A 17,970-nucleotide genomic window follows, 5' to 3' on the forward strand; every position below is an offset into this window, starting at 1 on the left:
GGTAAGTATGTTACTCTATGTTATATGTACTGTATGTCTATGTATGTATTGTATGAATGTATTGTATGTATGTAGTATATATGTGGTATGTATGTAGTATGTATGTAGTATGTATGTAGTATGTATGTAGCATGCATGTAGCATGCAGTATGTATGTAGCATGCATGTAGTATATACAGTGGGGCAAAAAAGTATTTAGTCAGTCAGCAATAGTGCAAGTTCCACCACTTAAAAAGATGAGAGGCGTCTGTAATTTACATCATAGGTAGACCTCAACTATGGGAGACAAACTGAGAAAAAAAAATCCAGAAAATCACATTGTCTGTTTTTTTTTCATTTTATTTGCATATTATGGTGGAAAATAAGTATTTGGTCAGAAACAAGCAATCAAGATTTCTGGCTCTCACAGACCTGTAACTTCTTCTTTAAGAGTCTCCTCTTTCCTCCACTCATTACCTGTAGTAATGGCACCTGTTTAAACTTGTTATCAGTATAAAAAGACACCTGTGCACACCCTCAAACAGTCTGACTCCAAACTCCACTATGGTGAAGACCAAAGAGCTGTCAAAGGACACCAGAAGCAAAATTGTAGCCCTGCACCAGGCTGGGAAGACTGAATCTGCAATAGCCAACCAGCTTGGAGTGAAGAAATCAACTGTGGGAGCAATAATTAGAAAATGGAAGACATACAAGACCACTGATAATCTCCCTCAATCTGGTGCTCCCCCCAAATCCCACCCCGTGGGGTCAGAATGATCATAAGAACAGTGAGCAAAAATCCCAGAACCACGCGGGGGGACCTAGTGAATGAACTGCAGAGAGCTGGGACCAATGTAACAAGCCCTACCATAAGTAACACACTACGCCACCATGGACTCAGATCCTGCAGTGCCAGACGTGTCCCACTGCTTAAGCCTGTACATGTCCGGGCCCGTCTGAAGTTTGCTAGAGAGCATTTGGATGATCCAGAGGAGTTTTGGGAGAATGTCCTATGGTCTGATGAAACCAAACTGGAACTGTTTGGTAGAAACACAACTTGTCGTGTTTGGAGGAAAAAGAATACTGAGTTGCATCCATCAAACACCCTACCTACTGTAAAGCATGGTGGTGGAAACATCATGCTTTGGGGCTGTTTCTCTGCAAAGGGGCCAGGACGACTGATCCGGGTCCATGAAAGAATGAATGGGGCCATGTATCGTGAGATTTTGAGTGCAAACCTCCTTCCATCAGCAAGGGCATTGAAGATGAAACGTGGCTGGGTCTTTCAACATGACAATGATCCAAAGCACACCGCCAGGGCAACGAAGGAGTGGCTTCGTAAGAAGCATTTCAAGGTCCTGGAGTGGCCTAGCCAGTCTCCAGATCTCAACCCTATAGAAACCCTTTGGAGGGAGTTGAAAGTCCGTGTTGCCAAGCGAAAAGCCAAAAACATCACTGCTCTAGAGGAGATCTGCATGGAGGAATGGGCCAACATACCAACAACAGTGTGTGGCAACCTTGTGAAGACTTACAGAAAACGTTTGACCTCTGTCATTGCCAACAAAGGATATATCACAAAGTATTGAGATGAAATTTTGTTTCTGACCAAATACTTATTTTCCACCATAATATGCAAATAAAATGAAAAAAAAACAGACAATGTGATTTTCTGGATTTTTTTTTCTCAGTTTGTCTCCCATAGTTGAGGTCTACCTATGATGTAAATTACAGACGCCTCTCATCTTTTTAAGTGGTGGAACTTGCACTATTGCTGACTGACTAAATACTTTTTTGCCCCACTGTATGTAGTATGTATGTAGCATGCATGTAGTATATATGTAGTATGTATGTAGCATGTAGCATGTATGTAGTATGTATGTGGTATGTATGTAGCATGTAGTATGTATGTAGTATGTATGTAGCATGCATGTAGTATGTATGTAGCATGCATGTAGTATGTATGTAGCATGCATGTAGTATGTATGTAGTATGTATGTAGTATGCATGTAGTATGTATGTAGTATGTATGTAGCATGTATGTGGTATGTATGTAGCATGTAGTATGTATGTAGTATGTATGTAGTATGTATGTGGTATGTATGTAGCATGTAGTATGTATGTAGCATGCATGTAGCATGCATGTAGTATGTATGTAGCATGCATGTAGTATATATGTAGTATGTATGTAGCATGTAGTATGTATGTAGTATGTATGTAGTATGTATGTGGTATGTATGTAGCATGTAGTATGTATGTAGTATGTATGTAGCATGCATGTAGTATGTATGTATGTAGTATGTATGTAGCATGCATGTAGTATGTATGTAGTATGTATGTAGTATGTATGTAGTATGCAGTATGTATGTAGCATGTATGTAGCATGTATGTAGTATGTATGTAGTATATATGTAGTATGTATGTAGCATGTAGTATGTATGTAGCATGCATGTAGTATATATGTAGTATGTATGTAGCATGTAGTATGTATGTAGCATGCATGTAGTATATATGTAGTATGTATGTAGCATGTAGTATGTATGTAGCATGCATGTAGTATATATGTAGTATGTATGTAGCATGTAGTATGTATGTAGCATGCATGTAGTATATATGTAGTATGTATGTAGCATGTAGTATGTATGTAGTATGTATGTAGTATTTTTTTTTTTTTTTTTTTACATTTAACACATTAGCCGGATGATGGGACTACTACTGTCCCTTCATTGGCTAATGTGTCAATCACTGTCATGGTAGCAAGCATCGCCAGATGGGACTTGTAGTCCCATCGGACGATGCTTGCACAGACCCCCGGACATCAGCACAGCCCCCCGGCAGGCCGGCACAGCCCCCCGGCAGGCCGGTACAGACCCCCACAGGGTGCACAGACCACCGGCAGGCCGGCACAGCCCCCCGGCAGGCCGGTACAGACCCGCACAGGGTGCACAGACCACTGGCAGGCCGGCACAGCCCCCCGGCAGGCCGGTACCGACCCCGGGCAGTCCACACAGCCCCCCGGCAGGCCGGCAGAGACCCCCGGAAGGCCCGAAATGACGGCGCATCATGATGCGCACACACCGCGCATCATGATGACGTCAGGCCGTCAATCAACTTTGAACTTCCGATTCCGATGCCGAATTCCGATATTGAAAAAATATCGAAAGTCTGTATCGGAATTCCGATACAGCAAGTATCGGCCGATACCCGATACTTGCGGTATCGGAATGCTCAACACTAGTCATGAGATGTAAGAAGTGAAGTATTTTTCATTGTACTATACCGCTATTTCTCTGCTGTATCAGAGGATCATGAATTGTGGCATGTGTTAAAGGAGCCCATTGACACTCTTTTGCCCTGGGCCCACGAAAATCTGGAGCCAGCCCTACCCCCCCCACAACTTTATCCAAATAACCCCAGTTTTTAATGCCTAACTATTATTATAAAGTAAATTAAGGTTGACAAGCTTAAGTAATAAGAGTTGATGTTTTTGGCATTAAAATGGGCACTGTAAGTGTGCTTCCTGTCCTCCACTCACTGTCGACTTTTCTTCCCCATTGACTTGCATTGGGTTTCGTGTTTCAGTCAGCCTTTGACTTTTCACGATAATCGGCCGATTGCGTTCGACCCGACTTTTGAGAAAGTCGGGTTTCATGAAACCCGACTCGACTTGAAAAAAGGCAAAGTCGCTCATCTCTAGGCACGAATTGATGCGGAATTCGAACGATGCACACCACCGCTACCATTGGGACCTCTGCGGTGCATGCTAGCCGCTGATCTCCTGACGGTTGCCGTGGGTCATCTCCTGCCACACGGATTTGCCGCAATCAGCGATATTGGCACAGAATTTAAAGGGGATCTATCACCCCATTTTTTACCTATCAGCTGCAGCCACCGCCATCAGGGGCATATCTACAGCATTCTGTAATGCTGTAGGTAAGCCCCGATGAAATCTGAAAGATAAGTAAAAAAAAAGTTAGATTATACTCACCCAGGCGTTCGGTCTGGTCCGATGGGTGTCGCATTCCGTCCAGCGCCTCCCATCTTCATATGATGATGTCCTTTTCCTTGCTTCTCCCTCTGCTCCTGCGCACGCGTACTTTATTGGCCCTGTTGAGGGCAGTGCTGAGTACTGCAATGCGCCGGCGCCGGATCTCTCTGACCTTTCCTGGCGCCTGCACACTGCAGTACTTTACTCTGCCCTCAACAGGGCAGATAAAGTACACATGCGCAGGAGCCGAGGGAGAAGCAAGGATGAGGACATCATCGTATGAAGATGGGAGGTGCCGGACCGGACCAGAACACACATCACACCCGCCACCGCCCCCCGGTGAGTATAATCTAACGTGTTTTCTTATTTTTCTGGTTTCATCGGGGGCTTATCTACAGCATTACAGAATGCTGTAGATAAGTCCCTGATGCCGGTGGCCCCAGCTTATGGGGTAAAAATGGGGTGACAGATTCCCTTTAAATAAACTTCATACATATTCCAGAATACCCAATGCGTTAGAATCAGGCTACCATCTAGTCTGTTATAAACATAAGGCAAAAAATGGCAGCACTCCAGTTGTGGCTTGAAAAAGACAAACAGTTTGAAGAGGCGAAATGTTGAACATATGTATAGACCACAGTTTTTCACTATCCCATGTCTGTAGTGCTGCCATTTATGCATTTATTGACATCTATCTATTATATTCTTTCTTACTTCTGTATATGTATTTTCACTTTAAGATACATTTTAATCATTGCTCATCTATTGACCTATCTTTCTCTCTTTGTAACTTTCTATGTACAGGGTCAGACTGGGGTGTCTGGGGCCCACCAGGGGAATGGACTCTAGGGGACCACCCTACAGCTATATGCAAATATCTGTCAGTGGTTATCCCCATTATAGAGGAGCATCGGCTGTAAAACACAGGCAGCTCCTGCACTTCTGTGCGCCCCCACAACTGGGATGTATAATTACAGTAGTTTACATTAATGGGGTTCTTTGGTTGAAACAAGTTATCACCCATCCATGGGCTCCACAGGATAGGTGATCACTTAGGTCGACCATTAGAAGCTGCACCAATTAGAAGAATGGGGAAGTTTTATCATTGATAGGACACTTATCCCCATTTTAAAATGGAGCAGCAGGTGGGATGTCTGACCGCAGCTCCATTCATTCTCTTTGGGGCTTCTAGAGAAAAAAAAGGGCAGCCACAGAGGGAATGAATGGATCAGTGGTGAAGTCAGACATGCCACTCCAGTCTAATGGGGATAAAAAGTTCCACATTTTGCTGAATGGGTCCAAGTAGTCAGGCCCGACCAATCAATATGTTATCACTTATCCTGTGGAGAGGTGATTACTTTTTTCCACAGGAAACCCCTGTAAGTGTATATCTGCTGCTGTGTACAAAGTATTTAATCTCTAATGGAAATAAAGAATCTTCTCCTAATTAATATCAGAGAGAAAAAATGACTACCATATACAACACAATCCCCTATACCAAGACCAATACCACCACATACAGGAAGAAATACCAAAACACGATGACCAGACCACATAGTGACTGAATAATACTACACATAGGACAATTACTGCCACACCATGACCAGATCACATAGTGACCAAATAATACTACTTACAAGGGACAAATACTGCCACACCTTCATCAGACCACATATTACCACCACATAGTGACCGAATAATATGACCTAATACCAGCATATAGGGACCAAATAATACCACATACAAGGAGAAATAATGCCACACCGTGACCAGACCACAAATTACCACCACATAGTGACCGAATACTACAATACTAATTATGAATGCAAACCACAATAATAACAACACTGTTTTTACCACCAGTAACATTATACACAGGACAGCTCTGTATATAGTGTCAATGTACAGGTAATACAGTGATTACCAGTGACATTATACACAGTAGCTCTGCATATAGTGTCAATATACAGGTAATACAGTGATCACAGGTGACTTTATACACAAGAACTCTGTATATAGTGTCAGTGCACAGATAATACAGTGATCACTAGTGACATTATACACAGGAGCTCTGTATATAGTGTCACTGTAGAGGTAATACAGGGATCACCAGTGATATACACAGGCGCTCTGTATATAGTGTCAGTGTACTGGTAATACAGTGATCACCAGTGAGATTATACACAGGAGCTCTGTACACAGTATATAGTTTGCGAGTACATGTAATACAGTGACGTCTGTAGTTGAAGTCCTTCATATTCGCTTTTCTTCATCCAGCACAGACTGCCGTCAATTCTTCCAGCCTGGACTCATCTCTGCAAAAAATAACACAGTTAGCAATAGCTGATCGCTTCCAGAGCACTTTCCCCACTTTTTCCCTGACTTCTACACTACGTCAGATGAAGAAGAAAAGCGACATAGTACCGGCCTGCACAATAACAGGACCTCCCTTTTGTTCCCTCCATCAAAAAATGTTTCCTAAAAAGTAAATTATATTATGGTAGTAATAATGTCCCTAATTGGACCCTAAAGAAATTATGCTGTCCACTTGTCACCATAATTAATATAGCATGTTCCTCATTCTGGCCCTTCGAACAGTAATTAAGTCCCTCATCCTGGCCCCCTTTATTTAATAATCTCATCCAGCTTCTCCCCCTATATTTTAGAATATGCCCCCCCGGCATCCTTTATTTTATAATATGCGCCAACCTGGCCCCCTTTATTTTATAATATGCCCCAGCCTGGCCCCCCATTATTTTATAATATGCCCCAGCCTGACCCCCTATGTGCCTTGTCCAGCCTGGCCCCCATATATCCATCCTGCTTCCCCAGCTATACATACTGGCCCGCAAATATTCCTTGTCCTGCCCCACCATATATCTCTCCTGGACCCCTATATATCATTCCTGGTCCCTTGGCCCCCATATATATATACATCCTGCTCCCCCATATATCCTTCCAGGCCCCCCAAATCTGTATCCATCCTGGTCCCTTGTCCTGCCCCTGGCCCCATGTGTATCCATCCTGGCCCCCCATATGTGAGTCCATCCTGACCACCCCCATATGTGTATACATCTTGACCCCCCATATGTGTGTCCATCCTGGCCACCCCAGTATGTGTATCCATCCTGGCCACCCCAGTATGTGTATCCATCCTGACTCCCTTCACCCCATATGTGCATCCATCCTGGCCCCCTTCTCCCGTATGTGCATCCATCCTGGCCCCCTTTCCCCCATATGTGCATCCATCCTGGCCCCCTTCCTGCCATATGTGCATCCATCCTGGGCCCCTTCCCCCTGTATGTGCATCCATCCTGGCCCCCTTCCCCCATATGTGTATCCATCCAGGGCCCCCACCCCCGTATGTGTATCCATCCTGGGCCCCAACCTCCATATTTGTATCCATCCTGGCCCCCTTTCCCCGTATGTATATCCATCCTGGCCCCCTTCCCCCTATGTGTATCCATCCTGGGCCCCTTCCCTCATACTGTATGTGAATCTATCCTGGCCCCCTTTCCCTGTATGTGTATCCATCCTGGGGTCCCACCCCATATGTGAATCCATCCTGGTCCCCTTCTCCATATGTGTATAGATCCTGGGCCTCCACCCCCATATGTGAATCCATCCTGGCCCCCTTCCCCACGTATGTGTATCCATCCTGGGCCCCCACCCCATATGTGAATCCATCCTGGCCCCCTTCCCCCGTATGTGTATCCATCCTGGGCCACCACCCCCAAATGTGAATACATCCTGGCCCCCTTCCCCCGAATGTGTATCCATCCTGGGCCCCCACCCCCATATGTGAATCCATCCTGGCCCCCTTCCTCCGTATCTGTATCCATCCTGGGCCCCTTCCCCCGTATGTGAATCCATCCTGGCCCCCTTCTCCACGTATGTGTATCCATCCTGAGCCCCCACCCCCATATGTGTATCCATCCTGAACCCCTTCCCCGTATGTATATCCATCCTGGCTCCCTTACCCCATATATACAGTTGTGGCCAAAAGTATTGACACCCCTGCAATTCTGTCAGATAATACTCAGTTTCTTCTTGAAAATGATTGCAAAAACAAATTCTTTGGTATTATTATCTTCATTTAATTTGTCTTAAATGAAAAAACACAAAAAGAATTGTCCTAAAGCCAAATTGGATATAATTCCACACCAAGCATAAAAAAGAGGGTGGACAAAAGTATTGGCACTGTTCGAAAAATCATGTGATCCTTGTCTAATTTGTGTAATTAACAGCACCTGTAACTTACCTGTGGCACCTAACAGGTGTTGGCAATAACTAAATCACACTTGCAGTCAGTTGAAATGGATTAAAGTTGACTCAACCTCTGTCCTGTGTCCTTGTGTGTACCACATTGAGCATGGAGAAAAGAAAGAAGACCAAAGAACTGTCTGAGGACTTGAGAAAGCAAATTGTGAGGAACCATGAGCAATCTCAAGGCTACAAGTCCATCTCCAAAGACCTGAATGTTCCTGCGTCTACCGTGCGTAGTGTCATCAAGAAGTTTAAAGCCCATGGCACTGTGGCTAACCTCCCTAGATGTGGATGGGAAAGAAAAATTGACAAGAGATTTCAACACAAGATTGTGCGGATGTTGGATAAAGAACCTCGACTAACATCCAAACAAGTTCAAGCTGCCCTGCAGTCCGAGGGTACAACAGTGTCAACCTGTACTATCCGTCGGCATCTGAATGAAAAGGGACTGTATGGTAGGAGACCCAGGAAGACCTCACTTCTTACTCTGAGACATAAAAAAGCCAGGCTGGAGTTTGCCAAAACTTACCTGAAAAAGCCTAAAACGTTTTGGAAGAATGTTCTCTGGTCAGTTGAGACAAAAGTAGATCAACAAAGGCATCAACATAGAGTTTACAGGAGAAAAAAAGAGGCATTCAAAGAAAAGAACACGGTCCCTACAGTCAAACATGGCGGAGGTTCCCTGATGTTTTGGGGTTGCTTTACTGCCTCTGGCACTGGACTGCTTGACCGTGTGCATGGCTATGTGAAGTCAGAAAACTACAAACAAATTTTTCAGCATAATGTAGGGCCCAGTGTGAGAAAGTTGGGTCTCCCTCTGAGGTCATGGGTCTTCCAGCAGGACAATGACCCAAAACACACTTCAAAAAGCACTAGAAAATGGTTTGAGAGAAAGCACTGGAGACTTCTAAGGTGGCCAGCAATGAGTCCAGACCTGAATCCCATAGAACACCTGTGGAGAGATCTAAAAATGGCAGTTTGGAGAAGGCACCCTTCAAATATCAGGGACCTGGAGCAGTTTGCCAAAGAAGAATGGTCTAAAATTCCAGCAGAGCATTGTAAGAAACTCATTGCTAGTTACCGGAAATGGTTGGTCGCAGTTATTTTGGCTAAAGGTTGTGCAACCAAGTATTAGGCTGAGGGTGCCAATACTTTTGTCTGGCCCATTTTTGAAGTTTTGTGTGAAATGATCAATGCTTTTTGCTTCATTCTCTTTTGTGTTTTTTCATTTAAGACAAATTAAATGAAGATAATTATACCAAAGAATTTGTGTTTGGTGTCATTTTCAGGAAGAAACTGATTATTATCTGACAGAATTGCAGGGGTGTCAATAGTTTTGGCCACTACTGTATATCCATTCTGGCTCCCTTCCTCCCCTTTGAGAGAGACAGGAAAAAAAACCCTTGCTCTTATCTGCCTGCGCTATCCAGCAGCAGCGTCATCCTCCTCCTCTGCAGGTCCCGTGCGCTCATATTAAAATGGCCGCCGACATAGCAGAGGCCAGTGAATGTGTGCGCCCATCGCATGCGGCGCATGACACTGACCTCATACACTGATGACGGCGGGTGCACACTTGCCAGTATTGATCAGGACGTGCCCCTAAAAACTGCTTTTTTTTTTCCTTCTCTCTGTCTCTTCCTCTCCTTCCCACAGCCAGAGGCCCACCAAGGGAATCCCCGGTACCTAACCAGGCCAGACCGACCCTGTCTATGTATAAATACTAGCTGTGCTTTTAGGTGGTAAAATGCGTGTCGAGGTTGTTCAGTACCCCTTTTTTTGTATGTACCATGACTACAGGTAATATAAAAAAACTAAAATACTTTCTACTTTATTACGATGATACATTCCTGTATTTCTATAAAAGGGGGGATAATGAGTTTGCAGCGGCTGTGGAGACTATTATAGTCCCATTATCCTTTACCTCTACACTCACATATCTTACTATTGGTATATATGATGGGTCCTGTATGAAGGGATCACTGATACAATACACACAATGTTTAATATAGAGATATTTGTCTGTTTTCACCATACAGGGTGTGATAGCCTGAGATATGTTGTGACTGGCTATATAATAAGTAAATATACACATATCTAATAGAGGGGTATATAGTATTTGTGGCCTCTGTCTCATGTCCATTATTATCTGTGGACGATTCATGTGGTCACACTCCGGTACACCCCTGTATGGAGGATTACTTGGAAATACATTGTGATGTTGGTTGTGTAAACCTGGATCCCATTGTCTCTCTTTGGACCCAATAGGTTATAAGTGGAAGTATCTGTTTTATATCTGTCTGTGGAATATCAGAAGGTCACTACTTGTTCAGCTCTTATCTATGTGTAAATTATACAGTTTTATAACAGATAAAACTCACTGAATAGACAGAATTGTGTCCATTTTGCTCCTGTGGACTCTTCGTCATGTTGTAAAGAAAACTGATGACTTGGTTGTGATGTTAATTCTTCTAATTTCAAGACTTAAAATAAATATCACCTTTCCTATTTGTTTCCTCCAGAAACCACTCAGGTATTGGTGCATTGGATTGTGCTTCCCTCCATTATTATGTTCTTAATGTTATAGAATTGTCCATGAGACACAATAGACTGCAGAGGTCTCACCAGTCTGGAGCCTTGTAATCCCATTACTTGCTGGTCCAGGCTCATTATCATCTCTATAGTGGATGATGGCTGAGAATCTCCCACCACTGCCAACAACTCAGCATGAGAAGAAACACAAACATGGAATCACCAGAGACCACTGTACTTCATATGTAGATGGCAGGGAGCAGAACAATCATATGGAAAGTGTGTTAGATAAAGAAACGTGTAAAGGCCCCGTCACAGTAAGCGACTTACCAGCGATACCGACACCGATATCAAGGTGTCAGGATCGCTGGTAAGTCGCTATGTGATCGCTGGTGAGCTGTCACACAGACAGCTTCACCAGCGATCAGCACAGCGATGCCGAGCGCCTGGCATCGCTGGCCATCGCTGTAAAAAATAGAATCAAAATAAAAAATATAGTTATTCTCACCTTCCGATGTCCCGTTCAGCCATCCTGCCTCTCTCCACGCTCCGGTCCCAGTGATCCTTTGCACGAATGACCGCGAGATGTCACGGTCTCGAGGGATAACAAAGTCTCGCGGTCATTCGTGCAAAGGATCACTGGGACCGGAGCATGGAGAGAGGCCGGAAGACTGCGCGGGACATCAGAAGGTGAGAATAACTATATTTTTTATTTTTTTTATTATTTTTTACACCTGATCGCTGGTCTCCCGCCTGTCACACACAGCGATGCGTGCTGGCCAGCGGGACACCAGCGACCAAAGAAATGTGCAGAGGTTTCTTCCATCGATCAGCGATACCGGCAGGGGGGCCGCTCGCTGATCGCTGTCACACACAGCGATCTCGCTGGTGAGATCGCTGTTACGTCACAAAAGTTGTGACTCAGCAGCGATCTCGCTACCGAGATCGCTTAGTGAGACGGGGCCTTAAGGAGAATGGGTCCACATTGTCACAACTGCTCCTGCACAAAGACTTGTAAAGTGAGAGGATACAAGAGAGGAGTGTGACCGTCTAGGTATAAAGATGTGCTGGATATGTATGTAGTGTATACAAATCACAAGATTATAGAATATATTCAATGTATCAACAAGTAACATATGAAGTGCACATAGAATATATTCAATGATCAACAGTGAAAATGCAACATCACAAAAGAAAAGTTGTGGATTTTTGGAAACCACAAGATGGAGTCATGTCACTTATCTGCAAATGATGGAAAAATAAAAAACAACATTTTCAAAACATCTCTATTTATTCTACACAGCTTATCAGTGGCGAGTGTGGAAACGCGGCACTTACAGCCTCTTCTGCTCCGATGGAGGTCATCAATGATCTGAATGTTCTCCTTCTCTGAATGCACTTGGGCAAATCTTCAAGATCCGTTTGTGAAATTGCTGACCAAGGACATACCAGATGTACAGGGGTGAACCTAGTCTCTCTGCTGCCTGAGGCAAACAGCAAAATGATGCCCCCCCAAAAGTAAATTTTTATATCTATCCTGTATAACTGAGAACAATAGTGGAAATTTTGATTTAGATAAATAGAAAAAAAAGGTGTCCAAACACAATGATGTCAGCGCCATCACACGCACATACAAGAACAACACAGAAGTATCCAGAACAAGGGTCATTAATGGCAATGGTAGGCCTGCCATAGGGCAGGACTGGGACAAAAATGTAGCCCTGCCACAAAGATCCCACCAGCTAGCAAACTATATCACTCATCAGCCCCGAACAGTGAATGTTTGCTATACTTTGATGTCCCCTCATCACTCTCTTTAAGGAGTTATTTGATGAGCCACATGTGAATGGCACCACAGTGTGTATAACTGACCACAGCTCCATTTACAATGTGCTCTTCAAAGCTACGTTTCTCAGGATCATGGGGGTCCCAGAGGTCAGATCCACATCAAACAGAAAGTCATCCCCTATCTCCACGTAATGCTTCATACAGTATTATGGGCCCCATAAATTACTGCATACAGTATTATGGGCCCCATATAATGCTCCATATAGTATAATGGGCCCCATATATTACTTCATACAGTATAATGGGCACCATATATTACTTCATACAGCATAATGGCCCCAATATATTACTTCATACAGTATAATGGGCACCATTTATTACTTCATACAGCATAATGGGCCCCATATATTACTTCATACAGTATAATCGGCACCATATATTACTTTATACAGCATAATTGGCCCCATATATTACTTCATACAGTATAATGGGCACCATATATTACTTCATACAGTATAATGGGCCCCATATATTGCTCCATACAGTATAATGGACCCCATATATTACTTTATACAGTATAATGGGCCCCATATTTTACTCCATACAGTATAATGGGCACCATATATTGCTTCACACAGCATAATGGCCCCCATATATTACTTCATACAGTATAATGGGCACCATTTATTACTTCTTACAGCATAATGGGCCCCATATATTACTTCATACAGTATAATGGGCACCATATATTACTTCATACAGCATAATTGGCCCCATATATTACTTCATACAGTATAATGGGCCCCATATATTACTTCATACAGTATAATGGGCCCCATATATTGCTCCATACAGTATAATGGACCCCATATATTACTTTATACAGTATAATGGGCCCCATATTTTACTTCATACAGTATAATCGGCACAATATATTACTTCATACAGCATAATGGGCCCCATATATTACTTCATACAGTATAATGGGCACCATATATAATGTCATACAGCATAATGGTCCCCATATGTGACTTCATACAGTATAATGGGCACCATATATTACTTCATACAGTATAATTGGCACCATATATTACTTCATACAGCATAATGGGCCCCATATATTACTTCATACAGTATAATGGGCACTATATATTACTTCATACAGTATAATGGGCCCCATATATTGCTCCATACAGTATAATGGGCCCCATATATTACTTCATACAGTATAATGGGCCCCATATATTACTTCATACAGTATAATGGGCACCATATATTACTTCATACAGCATAATGGGCCCCATATATTACTTCATACAGTATAATGAGCCCCATATATTGCTCCATACAGTATAATGGGCCCCAGGGAGCTAGTCTGATTGCCGTATGTGGAGTCGGGAAGGAATTTTTTTCCCCAATGTGAAGCTTACTGATTGCCACATGGGTTTTTTTTGCCTTCCTCTGGATCAACATGTTAGGGCAAGTTAGGATAGGATATGGGTTGAACTAGATGGACTTAAAGTCTCCCTTCAACCTTAATAACTATGTTACTATGTTACTATGTCACTATATATTACTTCATACAGTATAATGGGCCCCATATATTACTTCATACAGTATAATGGGCACCATATATTACTTCATACAGTATAATGGCACCATATATTACTTCATAGAGCATAATGAGCCCCATATAATTCTTCTCCCCATACCACGCTGCTCTGGTCTCCTCAGTGTATTCTGATCCTCCGCACTGCTTGGCACAGGGACATCATTAACTTTACATTTATAATTGTCCACTTGTACTGATAATAATAGTGATTTGCTTGTACCCTGTTGTATGGGGTTGGTCCACTTTATGGGGGTGCTCAGGGCATATGATTATACACCAGTAAAAAGTATGAGAGGCACAATGTGACCAGTGTCACCTAGTTTCCAACCCCTCTTATTCTCGTCCTGTTGTTGTAGTTTGTGGCTATTTATACCCATACCTTTTGTATGTGAGTAATTGAATAATAAAGACTTTTGTATATTTTTATACTTACATTGTCAATTTTATGTACTATTTTCTTTCTGTTGATCTATGTGCTCCTGTTCTCCATTTTGTAGGATATGCTCACTGTACATTATGTAGGTCATACTGCTACGACTCTATAAATATTATATAGGCGATACTGCACAGTATTTCCTATGTATCGTATATACAGGAGTATCACCCATATATTGTATATACAGCATTCTGTACACATTATATAGGTGATACTACAATTATACAAAGCAGTTGCTGTAACATAGATAGACTGCTGTGTATAATTGCAGTGTCACCTACATGACATATATACAATAGTCACAGTATCACCTATATAATGTGTATACACCAATCTATATACATTATATAGGTGACACTGCTGTATATACATTATATAAGTGATTCTGCGACTACACACAGCATTTGCAGTATCATCTAAATAATGTATATGCAGTAGTCTCAATGTGATATATATTCAGCACATGCAGTGTCTTCTATCACATTCAGACTGCTGTATACACATTACATAGGTGATACTGCAACTGCTGTGTATAGTCTCAGTATCACTTATATAATGTATATACAGCAGTATCACCTATATAATGTATATAAATTGGTGTATATACATTATATAGGTGATACTGTGACTGCTGTATATATGTTATACAAGCAAACGAAAGAAGGCCTAGCTATTAGTGGCACTTCCACAATTAAACATATACCTACAAACGTACGGAAGCAAATGCCAAATATTTTTTTAAAATAAATAGATCTTTATTGAATAAAAAATTACAAAAAATGTAAAATTTCAATGGGAAACAAGTTACAAAACGGATCTGCAAAAGCAGGGGTAGCTATACCTAAAGTATATGGTATGTTAGGTATCACCTTTAGAAGTAATTAAAATTCTTTGTATATAAAGGATGAAAAGGTGGTAAAAATGATCAAAAAAGTACTTCCCTTGTGTGAATTTAACCCATATTCATTACATCAAGAAAAGAGGTTAGACTCTCTCAGGACATATATTTGCACGGTTAGTGCTTGTGAGAGTCAACTTGCAAAAACCAAGTCCCGTAGTCCTGTATCAAGAGTATACATAGTGCTAAGGTGCATGGTGCCACTATAAGTGCTAGCCGGTTAGGTAGATGGTAAGGGAGAGGAAAGCTCTTAGAAACAAAAGGTATACATGACCTGGTTGCATAGTAGCACCCTGATGCGAGTTTCGCGCTGGCTTCTTCCTTTGGGGGTCAGTGGTTGTGACCATGCACCTTAGCACTATGTATACTCTTGATACTATGGGACTCATCCCAGATACTATTTGCTGCCATTAACTTCATTTGGAAGCTTTGAGCATTCTAAATTATACCTTGTAGTATACTTTATCTATTGGATCTATAAGGTCTGTGTGCATTATTTTCAGTGAGGAGTAGGTTGCTCTGTACATCAACTTTATGAACACTAACCGTCATATCAAATATGTCTGATTGAATACCCATTTTTATTTCCTGGTGCTGAATTTCACACTAGTGTCCTCTCTAAATTAGACCTCCGCATTATTGCACTCAATTTGTGTCCATTTGGATATATACTAACTGCTGTTCAACATACAGCAATCTTTGGACTTCCAATGACTGCTATTAGGCCTTAAAAATTTCATCTGATCATATCAGAAAATCTCTTTTTTCTAGTACTTGGTTTTTGTACGTTGACTTTTTTGCTCATTTTTTACCACCTTTTCATCCTTTATATAAAAAGGATTTCAATTACTTCTAAAAAGTGATACCAAACATGCCATATATTTTAGGTATAGCTACCCCTGTGTTTGCAGATCTGTTTTGTAACTTGTTCTTCACATTGAAATTTTAAATTTTATGCAATTTTTTGTTCAATAAAGATTTATTGACTTTTTAAAAAAATATTTGTCATTTGCATCCGTATGTTTGTAGGTATATGTTATGTAGGTGACACTGCAATTAAACACAGCAGTCCATCTATATTACAGCAACTGCTGTGTATAATTGCAGTATCACCTATATAATGTGCCCAGAATGCTGTATATACAATGTGTAGGAAATACTGTGCAGTATCACCTATATAATGTATATAGAACAGTATTACCTACATAATGTATAGAGAGCAGTTTGTATACATCACATAGGTGATACTGCAACTGTTATTTATACAAAATATAGAGGATAGTGCAATTACATAAATCAGGAGCAGTATCATCTACATATTGTATATACACTGTTGCATATGCACTAGCAGTATTGCATATAGTATGTACATGGACACATTGATCTTGGCTGGGACTTAGGGTCCCGTCACACACAGCGATCTCGCTAGCGAGACCGCTGATTTAGTGACACATCAGTGATCTCGCCAGCGAGATCACTGTGTGTGACGGGGATCAGCGACCGGTCCCCCTGCCGGTTATCGCTGATCGTGCTCGAGCGGCCTGGGCCGTTTTTCGATCGCTGGTCTCCCGCTGCCCAGCACACATTGCTTCGTGTGGCAGCGAGAGACCAGCGATCAGCGACGCTGGACGCTGGTTTCTAATGTAAACGTCGGGTATCCAGAAGCAGCACGACTCCTGGATACCCGCTGTTTACTTAGAAAACATGCGTACACGCTGGTTTCCAAGGTAAATGTCGGGTATCCAGGAGTCGCGCTGCTCCTGGATACCCGAAGTTTACATTAGAAACCAGCATCCAGCGTCACTTGTCCTGATCGCTGGGGCTGTCTAACGATGTCCCAGCGATCCCATCATGTCGAATCATTGATGGGATCGCTGGGACATTGTTTAGTGTAACGGGGGCTTTACCCAGATCCTTGTGTTGAGGGGGAAAGCGATAAGGAGCTGCAGCACGTGCAGTGTCAGACATGCAAAGGAGAGGAGGCAGGAGGGGATCCTGAATTTTGCCGGTGACAGTGATCAGGGAAAAAATTTTTTACATAAAGCCACTGTGTGCGCTGTCCTAGCTGAGTGCCGTGGCATCACGGCCGCTGTGCACGCGTCACAACAAGTGCTGCCACAGTTGCCGTGTGTGTCATCAACAGAGGCCGCCTTGGCCGCTGTGCACGCTTTAGGGAGGGTCGGCACACGGCCTTGTCAGCGCGTGCACAAGAGACAGTGCACGCTGACCGGCTTCTTCAAAAGTTTTCAAGGGCCCGTGGCGAATTTGCAATTCAGAGCCGCCGGCCCACCGGGCAAATGCCCTCCTGGGCAGATTATCAATCCGGGCCTGGGCGACTATCCTTGAACGCTATGTGGTATGAATCGGGGATCACCAGCACCACACCTAAAAAGCGCTCTTCCTTTCCAGCTAACACACACCGAAGCGATTCAAGTATATCGCTCTCCAGTTAGTATATCTCACAGATGGCAGCGCAC

This window comes from Dendrobates tinctorius, unplaced genomic scaffold (assembly GCF_039654945.1).
Source record: "Dendrobates tinctorius isolate UK_male_01 unplaced genomic scaffold, ASM3965494v1 ptg000028l, whole genome shotgun sequence".
Taxonomy (NCBI): Eukaryota; Metazoa; Chordata; class Amphibia; order Anura; family Dendrobatidae; genus Dendrobates; species Dendrobates tinctorius.